Genomic DNA, 13,906 nt, shown 5'->3' on the forward strand with positions numbered 1-13,906 from the left:
CTGGAGGTGAAATCCTAAAAAAAAAATTGAAGGAGGGTGTTGGCGCCTGCAGGCAAATGCATTTTAGTAAACCAAAAAAATATTTTTGAATAAATTTAACTGTAGCAAATCACATTACAAATTACAATCTAAAATGTCCAGAATCTTAAACAGAAAAAACTATTCAAAATATTTAGTTCATTAAAGATAAATTGAAGGAGGGTGTTGGCGCCCGCAGGCAAATGCATTTTAGGAAACCAAAAAAAAATTTTGAAAAAAATTAACTGTAGGAATACACATTACAAAGTACAATCTAAAATCTAAAATCTAAAAAGAATGATTATTTACAGGCACAAAGTTATCAATTTTCACTTATCAATACTAAATATTCAAGTAGAATGAAGGAGGGTGTTGGCGCCGGCTTGTCAGTGTTTAAAAAATCTATATAGAAAGATCTATATAGGAATTGAATAACAGTAAAAAGTTCTCTGATGACTCACAAATTTGAAAATATTCATATTAAAAATCATTTGAATTAAATTTATGAAAAAAAATTGAAAGGGTAACGTGGGCTTCCGCAGGCAAACGCATTTTAAGAAGCAGATAAAAATTTTGAAAAAAATCATTTGACACCAAGTTGTTAATGTCTTAAAAAAAGATATATATAAAAAAATCAAAAAAAGTTAAATATATAAAAAAATAAATTGAATGGGGAACGTGAGAGAACCTAGCCCGTCTCTTTTCAAATTATATATTATATATTATAGCCGGTTAATCTTGAAAAAATTTTATACAAAAAAATCTATTAGAGTTCAAAGAAGTGAAAAAAAAATTGTTTGAGAAATCTGGGTGAAATAACACTAAACAAAAGAATACGCTGGAAGCTAAATACTGCAATAGATATGAACTACAATCCCAAAACTAGGTGTTGTTTACATTATAATAATGCGAACAGTTATTATGATCAGAGGTGTATCACGGTAATATATGTATTAGAAAATGTATAAAAATGAATGTAAATTATAAAGGATGCAAAGAAATTAAATGAGAAAAGGTCCTGCACGGACTCTACTATGTGATTGTAATTTATGAAGGACATAAAATGTTTAATTTAAAATAATATTGTGTTTGGTGGGTCTACAGTCAATATTAAATTACAAACTATAAAGTCTAAATGCAAATAAAAACATAGTCAGATATCTGTTTTAGTCTTTCTAAATATGTGCGGAAAAAAATTAGATTTAGTACAATGTAAAAAAATGTGGAAAGGAAACCCTGAGAATTCTTTGACAATAGGATATTAAAACACAAAACCATATATTAAATTAAAACTATTGATTTTATACATTTTCTATTTACAAAAACTCATAAGTATTGAACACCTTATAAAACCCAGATAAAATAATATTTTGTTATATTTTAAAATACATTTTATAATTTGATGTGGTAAAAAAATCATTATTTAATGTTGGCTGTATTGAAGTTTTTAATAACTATACTGGTACAACTCTTGCTGACAGTCTTTAAGACCGTGTTAAAAACTATGATAATTAGTTAACATCTAATTTCCTGCCCTATCCTAACCTAACCTAACCTAACCAAATTAATAATATTTAAATATTTCCTTTCATTGTTATGTTTACAATATCGATTACCTTGATAGTTAGTAGGAAAAGATCATCGCAAAGCTCACGACCGGTGATGGTAGTCGTCTATCATCACCATAGCTTCAACTAACCGTAGGTTTACCTAACTAACCTTCTTATGACTTATTAGGACACATTGAATAAAAAGATCCTGATTTGCAGGTTGCTGAACTTAAGTGTTTGATTATCAAGTTGATCCTTAGATTGTTGACACCTTAATCCATGCTATGGACGAAGCCCATAGATAATAAAGATATGGATAGTCCACGCCTATGTTAAATTCATTTTAGGCCGCGTTCCCGCGGAAAGCAATTGAGGCTCCTTTATATTGAAAGTCGATACTCGAGATAGGTATACTTTATTTGGCCTCAATTGTTCCCCTCGAAGACCGCTGATAAGACCATTATGTTATCTTTATTATCTATGATGGAGCCATACCCAGCTCACTCGTGTAAACAATTTGAAGCAGTGGCGTAGCCAAGGGGGAGGGCAGAGTGGCCATGCCCCCCCCCATCGACCGTGTTTTTTATTATTTTTGTTTTTATATCAGTACGTCCATAGTATTAAAAAAGTAGAAATGTTATTCATTATCACGATTTATGATGGTCTTCTTAAATCGTGTTTATTATATATATCTGTGCCGCTGTAGTTGTACCTATTCGGTTACAAACGTGAGTGTGGTGATACGTCGTGGTATCACCACTTACTAACACGTCTAATGTTACCAATCGTTTTGTCTAGGCCAGTAGTGGCCAAACTACGGCCCGCGGGCCAACTCCGGCCCGCGAAAGAACTATAATATTTTACATTTACGAAAAAAAAAAAAAAAACGAAAATACAGTATATATTCTATAAACATATTATAAATAGCATTATCTTATCTTATCTTATTTTCGTAGAAACATCAATGTAGGTACCTACAACGAGTAATATTAATGTGCTCGTTGCGCGACCAAATTTATCTACATTGTAGTTTCTACAGCCATCGTGATCAGTCGTGATCAGTCAAATTAATACATTTTAAAATATGTTTTGTAAGTGTAAAACGATATTTTGTATACCTATTTTATATTTATTTTTATATGTGTAGTTAATAATTTATTTAGGTCGGCAGAGTCCTACCCCCACCTCCACGCGGTGCCGACTGGAAACGGAATTCCGGTTCCGGCCAACGGGGGAGGCACAGAAGCCAAACTGTATAAAACCGAACACCGGCGGGTCAACACCAGCGACCAGAGGGCCAACATCGCCCTCCAACCACCGACAACCGACCGAAGGCTCGACGCGAAGACAACCGGGAAGCGGGGACCAAACGGTTAGATCGCCCAGCGCCTCAGTACCATCATCCGAAACTGCCCACAGCGGCAATTGTGCCCTCGGCATTAGTAGGACACCCACAGCACGGCTTGATCACCGTCCGGGTGATCGCGATTGATGTGGAAGGGCGCTCGGGTCGAACGCCTCAAGTCTCCGCCGACCGGGGACCCAACGCACTGAGCAGCAGTAGCAAGACACACGGAGGAAACAGAAGGAAAACTAGGAAACCAACAACGGCGACACGCGAACTCCATAACAGCTCAAGGAGAAGACGCGACGAACGAGAAGTCAAGACTGGCGGGCAGCGAAGCCGGGTCGAGAACAGACAAACGAAATCAGCAGGCCTACAGCCAAAATGTTATTCCTCACCCGATAAAATGTAATAAAATTAATTTAAATGTGCGCCCTGAGGGGAACCCAAAAAAAAAAACAGGTGTAAAACATTATATAAATTGTATTAACTTTATGTATAATAAACGATGGCGGCGCCGCGGCAGTAATGCGAAAGCAGTTCCCACGGCGCCGTCGGTTATAAACAGAAAAAAAAAAAGTTAATAATTTATTTAAAAGCAATTTTTGAAAATGTAAGCCGATTTAATTTTTTTTCATTTGTAGTAATTATTAAGTTAAGTATTAAATAAAGACATTAAAATTATTATGTACAGTAAAAACGTCGTTAAATATGAAATTGTATACCTATACCTAAAATTCTGATTACTTAAAAGTAAAAAAAATTTTTATGGCCCGCGGTAAAAATTTTTTTTTTTCTGGCCCGAGGTAAAAAAAGTTTGGCCACCACTGGTCTAGGCGATCAGCAGTGAATTTTATATATCGTCGGCTACCCAGTAACCCACTGTTTTAGTCATTCTTTAAACCTCTGTCTCTCAAAGGCATGCGAGGTATCTTCAATTAAAAATATGAACGGTATAATTGGTACAGTTGCTACATTTTTTTCTTATTCAGCGAAACGTATGGATAAATTAAAACATTACATTGATGCAAGTAATTCTAATAAAAGTGGTCATAATACAAAAAAAAATTATGATAATCAAGCAGTCTTAGCTGCTGCTTCTATTTACGAGAATGACTTTTTAGTTAGTATGAATACATGTTTGAAAGCCGAGTTATTCATACGGAGAAATCAATGGCAATTGAGAGAAAATTTACCAGAGACTGCTGTAGAAGCAATTCAACACTGCACAGAACTTTTTCCAAATATAAAGAAGATTCTTCAATTATTTGCTACTCTGCCTGTAACATCCGCTACTCCAGAACGTACATTTTCAGTTCTTAAAAGACTGAAAACATATTTAAGAGCTACAATGAACGAAGAAAGGTTGAATGGTTTGGCCTTAGCTACAATAAATAAAGATGAATTGGAATATGAAAACGTAGAAAAAGATATAATGACTGCATTTATAAATAAATCTCCTAGGAGGATGAAAGTTGTAGATTGGACATAATAATAGTATTAAATATATTTACCTTATATTTATTAAGTTGTTTGCAATAAATTATTATAAATAAAAAGTTGTTAAATATTTTGTTAATTTCAGCCGGATGTATTTAGTGTTTTATGTGGTCACATAATAAGTATACGAATTATCTCAATTATTTTTTATAATGAAAACAGTAAAAATTTAATTTTTATAAGATTTTTTTTTGCCCCACCCCCCCTTTAGAAATCCTGGCTACGCCACTGATTTGAAGCACATAAAAGCGATCAACGCGTCTCTATTAATGATTTATCAGCGTCTAAGCCCAGCCCACCTTCAGATTATTCTCTATGCAAAAAGTAAATTTAAGACAAATTTGTAAATCAATGCACAGTCTCTCTATTGTACCTACTAATATTTTTGATTTCATTAATTTTCGGTATTTTCTATTATTAGATTGGGAAAACATAAGACAATATAATTTACACAAGACTGTGGCTAACACAATCATACTTTGATAAAAGTATATGATATAAGTACCTTCTATATTTGAACTAATCGTTTTTTTTTAGGGTCATTTATTGGTGGACGGCACTTTAACTACGGTCCCTCGACTTACTGAGGCAAGCTTGAGGAATTTCCTTTTAGGAAATTAATTAAATCCTCAAACATAACTCTTAATTCGAGAGTTTGTAACTAATACAATCATAATATAATATGAGTATAGGACATTTCGTAATATTTTTTTATAATATTTACTGTTAGTGAAATATTAAGTTTGTATTTCTAATATAATATATTTTATGATATTTATGGACGACACTTGCACCATGGCCCCTCGATATACTAATGTGGCGACCCGGCACATCTCTTTTAGATAAATGGTTAAATACTTAATCAAGTCTTCCAATTTACTAAACATTTATATTTTATAGATGATTTGAAAAAAAATTTAAAATTGAAGAGAGACTGTGTGAATTAACAACATTTTTAGTATGAAATGGTTATTTGAACACCTGTTATAATGTGTTATATTGAACTTAAGTTAATTTTTTATAATGTACTATAGTAAACATTTGAACATTTATTACAATATACGTATATTATACATAGATTTCAAGTATGATTTTTTTTACTTTTTTTTTTGAAAGTTACCTACCTACTACAGTACAAGACATTTTATTTTTATATTTTGAAGCAATATATGTTTTGGATTATTTAGATCTAGGTATATAAACTAAATTTCAGACCCATAGTTTATTATTTAAATCAGAATTTTATCAGACTCTACTAGAATGTTGTAGTTAAATTAAACTATAATAAGTATGTGGAATAACAGTACCTAACTTTCTATGATAATTTGTTATGAATATAAAATTTTAAGTAATAGCTCAAATTTAGCACTTTTACGGTGCTTAATACATTTTCCTAATATTTTAACAGAAATTATGGAGCTAAATATATAGAAATACCTATATTATGTCACGGTTCATAGTTCATAGTTTTGTTTCATTTATAATAATAATGCTTTTTAATATACTTTTTCATAAATTAATATTTATTACAGTTAGCCTTTATGATTTGTTTGAACTATAAGTACGTATTTTTTTTGGGAGATCCCTATTATTACAACACCGTTACCAATATGCGTTTTTTTTGGCTAGTTAATATAATTGAATGTTTTCATGATTTCTTCGTATTTATGCTTATTTTCTTAAAATGTTTTTATATTTTCGGTTCATCCGTTACCTACCTACATACCTACCTACCAAGTGTGTAAATAAAGAATTTTTTTTGTAAACCAATTTGAATTATAATTTATTAATTTAAAAAAATGTTAATAAAAACGTTTTCATTCAGTATTTTTTTGAATTTTAAGTGCATACTTTTGAATATTTCAGTGCATATATTTGTCTGTTTTTAGTGCATACATGCAGGCAAATATTTAACACTTTTTCATTGCATTAAATTCACAGCCCTGCTAATTACTTTTACTTCCAATCATAATACCTACCACAGTTAATGTTAAATGTCAAATTGTCAACAATCAACTGCTTCTTCTACTTGATAACACTAAGAGGATGTCAGATTTTTAGCGCACCATTTATTTCTCTCTCTGACCCAAACATTTTAGTGTTTTCTTAATCGCACATTTGGTATGCTACGCGTGGGTCAAAGATGGGAAACAAATAGTGCGCTGACATCCCAACCGGGAACAAGTTTACACGAGTGAGCTGGGTATGGCTCCATCATAGATAATAAAGATATATGGATAGGACATAATGGTCTTATTAGCGGTCTTCGAGGGGAACAATAAATTGAGGCCAAATAAAGTATACTTATATCGAGTATCGATTATCGACTATCAATATAAAGAAGCCTCAATTGCCTTCCCGTCCGGGAACGCGGCCTCAAATGTATTCAACATAGGCATGGACTATCCATATCTTTATTATCTATGGGCTTCATCCATAGCATGGATTAAGGTGTCAACAATCAAAGGATCAACTTGATAATCAAACACTTAAGTTTGGCAACCTGCATCTCAGGATCTTATTATTCAAAGTGTCCTAATGAGTCATAAGAAGGTTAATTAGGTAAACTTATGGTTAGTTGAAGCCAAAGAGTCAATAAGGCCTTTGCAATTCAAGATCTTTTCCTACGTATTCGGCATTGTTAACATAACTATTCTACCTTTACACTTTTTCTTCCCCCGTCTCTCACAGCTATATACAGGTTCAGCCACTCTCATTCCACACCTCCATATGATCGGTATTCTGTCTATCCATCTCTTCTTCAGTCTTCTCGTCCATCATTTCTCCCCTAAATTAACTTCTATAGCCACTCTCACTATCTCTTATCATACAGTGACCGAACCACCTAAACCTATTCTCTCTTGTTTTCACTGCAATATGTACACTACCCTTAATTAATTAATTTCTTATTCTATCCTCTTTTGTACCTTAACACCTTACTTATTATTCTCATATCTGCTACTCTCACTCCACTTACCTACCCTAACCTTACATTTCTTTTTCATCTTTCCCTTCCATACACCAAACATTCTGAAATCCTGTTGACCCATTTCCTTATCTTCGCCATATCACACACTTCCTAATTCCTATTCACTCAGACTCTAGTTACCTACAAGTCATCGTACTTGATTATCGGTGAAAATATTTAAATATCATTGAGCGAATTCCCTACTCGAAAGAATTGCTTAAAAAAATATCATACCTCACCAATTTTCTAATTTTGAACACGACTTTATTGATAGCCCGAATAGTGTTATACCAGTATAGTTACAATACAAATATTGAAAATTTTCGGGCAATACATCCCCTGATCAATTAACTATAATAAAAAAAAACCTACTGAGAAATAAGAAAATACATACCCCGTGACGGAATCAAAATCTGCTACGAAACTTAGTCTTCGAAACACTGAAACGTTCACACATTTCAATCTGCTTATGATATATTATTCCCAGTTTGAAAATGTTCACTGACGAATACCATTTCTGAAATAACACGCATCTTATGCAGTAAAATGTTCTACAATATTCTAATGACCTATGCGTTACAGTCTACAGATATTATATAAACCTACCAATAAATACCTAATATTAATTTTTATTACACAGAGTTTGTATTTTTAAATGTTGTATTCAAGGATTTATTAGTTTTATTTGTATACCTAACAAAAATTACATTTATTCACAAGTCAGTTATCAACTAGAACTCGACTACGAGTAAGACAGCGTTTGGATTGTTCGGGCTGGCGTATAATTTATTATTATTATACATTGCGCCTTTGGTAGGCAGTAGTAAACGTATATGCTTCTACGTTACTTAGTTAACAGATTTTCGTTTGAGGTGTTCTCTTAAAACCCAAATATTTAATGCCCGTATCCCGTATGCATAGAAAATGTATGTTTCACATTTAACGAAAACTAAAACTATCGTGACGGAACTGAATTACGAAGAACGTATAAAACAAAAATAATCGTCACCAAGTGATAGGTATAATCTGCTATGTACTTACAAATCATATTAAATAACATTAATCATTATGTATTTTCTTATTTTGTTAGGTAGGTAATAAAAAAAATTTAAGAAATACCTATTAATTAATATGTATTACCTAAATAACAAAATAACTAAATAAATTCGTGTTTTTTTAAACATTTTCACGTCCCCCCCCTTTACGAAATTTTGTCACTCCTCCTTAGAGTGGTGCACCCCTTAGGTCAAGAGCCCTTGAAATAGTGCATGTTAAAAAATCAGCCATAACCTCCCCTCCCCCACCCCTTAACAAAATCATTTGACTCATTTAGCTACTTTATGAATTAAGAACGATACATTGAACGTACAAAACTGTACTTACCTACATAATAGTTATCAACCTATTAACCCATCAATAATATTATATTTTTTATTGTGTACACTAATCGATTGGTATATACAAAATAACGTTAAGTTATAAATAGGACGTGGATTTAAATGCATTAAAAATAAGAAAAATGCCTTAAAAATACGATTTAATGCACTTATATTACAAAGCTTAATAAAATGGCCAGAAAAATTAAAAGCCCAATTTAAACGAATATAAAATAGAATTTATATAAGTGTATAGGTAGTGTATTCGTTATATTTTGAGTTTCATTATAGCACATCAGTCGATCAGATGCTATTTATTATTTTAAAATAAAAAAATTCGACAGTAATTCCATATTGGCAAGTGTTGTTTTCTATAACTGAAGACTGAAGTTATAGTATCGAACACAATGGGTACGTAAAAAAATAGAAATATAAAAAAAAAAATTACCTTTATTTAATTGTATTTAAATTTTTTCTAATAAGTTTTTATAAAATTGACTTTATCCCATATAAATGTTCTTATTTCATTTTTCAATTCGTTGATAATATATGAAACGAATTCTTTGCTTGGAAAGCAATGTTTTAGAAAATTCAGAAAATGCAGTTTATATTTAAATATTATAAATAATACTTTCTGATGCATTGATGCGGAAGAGTGAGGGGGTGGACAATCAGCCTAACCGAAATCTAACATCTTAAACACTTAATATAAACAATTTTTCACACACGCGTCATGGTATGAAAATAAAAAAATATTTATACCGATTTTCTGCCGAAAAAATAAATTACTTTAATCTCAATATTATTTATTAGTCAACGATATCTTTGCTCAGAATCGTTTTTCGTTTGTTCATTTTGTATTTTAATAATTTATACGTGGATATATTATTATTACTAATAATTATAGTAGTTGTGTTTGTTTTATTTTCTTAATTTATTTAGTACTATACAAATAAATTATATATTAATTAATAATTTTTAAAACATTGTGTTCAAAAAAAATGAAAAAAAATGTGATTTTAATTAGAGTCTTGTAATGTACCTACCTATATTTAAAAAATAAATAAATATAATAATAACTGTTGAACTTTTAGGGACATAATAGGTAACACATTCGTGTATGTAGTATTACATTATTTATATAGGTATATTTATATACCTATACGAGTATATGAGTAGGTATATTATTCATAAGTGCGCACACGTCAGGATAGGCAGTTGACCATTCCGTGAATATACTTTTATGTGTACATGGTTATACATCCCTAATCCCTATGATATAGAATATAGATATTAGGTGAACATTAGAAGTTAAGTATGTGACACTAAATTAATAGTTACCTATAACTTATAACGTTGTATTTGGAAAAAAAATTACCAGTTATTAATAAAAATTGTATCTTAAAATATTATCAGTTATAAGTCATAACATATATTTCTATAAATTAAACCAAAATATTTATATATTTATATTAAGTACCCTGTATAGGTATGCACCTATTAATTATAATTATTCTACAAACAGGGACAAGAAAAACGACGACGGCGTTTATATCTCGCGTATTTTATACATTTCTAGTTCAGAACTAAAATATGCGCCTACAACACTTGGATAGCACATTTTTCGTGACATTAAATATTTGTTTTAAGTCTTAAAAGTAAATTTAAGCCCCAAAAGAATATAAAAACAAACTTACTTTAATCATCGACTCCTTCGGCGGAATCCGTGACGTGTGTGAACTGCGACGCCCATGACGAAACGCTCCAGAATACAGCCAGAACTTAGAATATTGTGATTTATGAAAAATAAAATTATACGAAACGCAGTAAGTTTTTTGCTCATAATATCTTCTTTGCTTATTGAAATTTTAGAATTTTTAATCGACTGTGTCTTCTGCGACGACTTTGAGATTTGCCATAGATTAAATGAATAAATGATAGATATTATACTAGGTACGTCAATATGATGAATCCACGGATATAATATAATGCAACTTTTTATATCAAAGAGTTCTGTGTTAAGGACCAATTTGTTCATTGAAATTTGATATGACAATAAACCAAAATAGTTTATAATTTTGAATTTTAATTATAATAATAATATAATATAATATAATATAATAATATTATATTATTATTATAATATTATTATTATTATATTATTATTTAAATAATACCTATGTATTATTTAAATTATTATTTTCGTTTATCAATTTAATTATTGATTAAGGTGGTGAATAGATATTTGATATTAGATAATAGATATTCATAATTTTATGAATTATTAAATACAAATGTGATTACTGGATTTTAGAGTTAACATAAAGCCATAAACGTATACAGTAAATTCATCAAATACTATAATACCAACTATATTTTTACAATGATGTGTTTTTTTTTTTTTTTTAATACTTTTAATTATTTTTTCTTGTGGTCTGTGTAAACGATAAGTATTCGTAATAAAGATTCAATTTTCATATATAATATTATATTATAGGCACTCAGTATGTAATCATATGTTTATTTTTAGTTTAATTTAATTGTAGGTATTTAGTAAATAATAATAGGTATACGAAATTGTGTTTTCGAATAGCAATTTATTGTTTGTATTAATACCTACACCATAATAGGGAACTAAAATTTTGTAAATGATTTACAAATGTATTTTTGGTGTTTTAAGGCTGCTGTAAGATCAATTTATGAGAATCCTTGCATTAAATTGTTAGGATTATTTGATATGAATAATTATTTTATTACATATAGGTTTATTACATATTGGTAAGTCGATCAGAAACTATATTTACACTGAATGTTAATAGTAAAAAGCTATTAAAAAATCTATTATTTGTATTTATTTGTTAATAATAATTAAGACTTAAATATTAGCAGTAATCTTGTTCCTTTCTCAAAATGTTTTTTAATTATTTTTAATTTAATTTACATTTATCCCATAGTGATCTCTGAATAATCATTCAATGATGAATTTAATAGTTACATTCTGGGTTACATTAATTGGATTATAAATTAAAATAAACTACAGTTTCCAGCTTCTACTAAAACATTATTTTATATTTTATTTTATGTTTTTAATTTTTTAAACGCAGTCTGCACCTTGTATTGGTGATTTTACACGTAATATAATAAAATTGATACTAGTGATGAGTAGGTAAAGTACCTTATTGTTTAATCAAATTATTTACACGATTATTAACTAAAAAAATATCTATGAAGTATAAACATCCGCATTTCCATTAACTATAAATTCATAATTGTATGAGCTATACATGTTACATATATTTTTCGAAAAAACTATTTAAAAAAATAAGAATAATTCCTATTTGGTGTCACACGGGTTAATCTAGCAACTGACTGCTACGACAACTGTGCAATTTTTTTTAAGCATAATACGTTTTGAAATCGTCTAGAAAAGAGTTTGTTTTAAGACTGTCATTTTAAGAGTGTATTGTTATATTATATTATAATGAAATTAATAATTATAGTAAAATATATAATTGCAAGACATTTAATACCTATATCTATAGCCATCTAGGGTATAAACTACACTAAAAAAGGTGTAAGTATGCTAATAAAATATATGAGGTGTATAATGTATTTATGTAAATAAAAATATAAAATATAAAGATTAATAACATTATATTGTTTTAAATACTTCGCGCAAACCTAAGGTGATACCCGACGTATAGTATAACATGCGAAAAGGTGCGTATTATACTTGGCGTGGTGAAACGAAGACGGTCTCGCGTATTTTATAGATTGCGCTATTGGGATTAAACTTATAAATGCTTCTACGTCACAAAGTTAACAGATTGTCCGTGGCAATAAATATTTAATTTAAGTCTAAAAAGTAAATGTAAAATAGTAGGTAATAATATGAAAACAAACTTACTCGTAAACATCTACTCTTCCGGTGAAACGTAGCTAGAGTGCCGCCATCGCCGAAGAAACAGCTATCTTCATCCATCTTCATCTAATCATCTCACTCCGATGAGCTGAAACTTGAAAGTATCGAAATATTTTATGAAAATAACCTGATCAAACGAAATTTGCGAGTTTGTGTTACAACTTATCCGGTTTAACGAACTGTCCGTTTATATTAGTAGCCTATTATTTTTTTGTTCACTGAAATCAAAATATACAATATATTATATTTATAATACAATAGTATTTCTGAAAATATTAGAATTTTTAACCGTCGCCGACGAATTTCGACAATTGACGATTGCCATAGATATTATAAAATATATTATGCCATAGATATTATAAAATATATTATTTAGTATGATAAATCCAAAAAACTTATATATTATTATATAAGTACTCAGTATACCTATACCCCACACAGCATATTCCAATGAAAACGATTGAATAAATATTTATTTGTAATTTTAAATTAAATATTTATAACAATATATTTACCCAATAATTAGTAAACTTTAAAATTAATTATTGAAGTTTTAATAATTATTATATATTTAATAAACATTTTATATTAAATACAATTAAGTCAATAATAATTAAATATTTAAAATGTACTAAAAATTCAATATTCATAGTTAAATATTTATTTTAAGTTTAACAATAACCTTAATTTATATGTTTGTAATTTTATAATTAAAATATATTTAATAAACTTTAGATAGTACAATTTTAAAAATCAATGATATTAAGATATATAAAAAATATTTGTGTATAAATATTTAATAATTATATAGACGTTAGGTATGTATTTTATAGCAGTCATGAAGCGAATTTTGTTTGGGATTGACCAATTCTACGTAATTTATTTCGATAAAATTGTGTTTGTAATAAAATAGTTTCATGTAAAAATACGTACACGGTTAGTGTTACGCTGATACAATACGTATATAGGTTAGCTTAGGTTAGGTACCTATATTATTATTTACAATAAGCAAATTGCAAATTTAAGAATATTTAGTTTAGTTATAATTGTATTATATAATAGTTTAGCTATAATAATTACTAATAGTAATATTAATATATTATACCTAATATATAATAAAAATCACTGACTTTATAAAACTTTAAACCTGCTTAATGCCATCTCCGCTTAGAATTATTTTCATCGTAGGTATAGATTACGATTTATCATTGAATTCTAATTTAATAC

The sequence above is a fragment of the Metopolophium dirhodum genome, chromosome 6 (assembly GCF_019925205.1).
Source record: "Metopolophium dirhodum isolate CAU chromosome 6, ASM1992520v1, whole genome shotgun sequence".
In the NCBI taxonomy this organism is placed as follows: Eukaryota; Metazoa; Arthropoda; class Insecta; order Hemiptera; family Aphididae; genus Metopolophium; species Metopolophium dirhodum.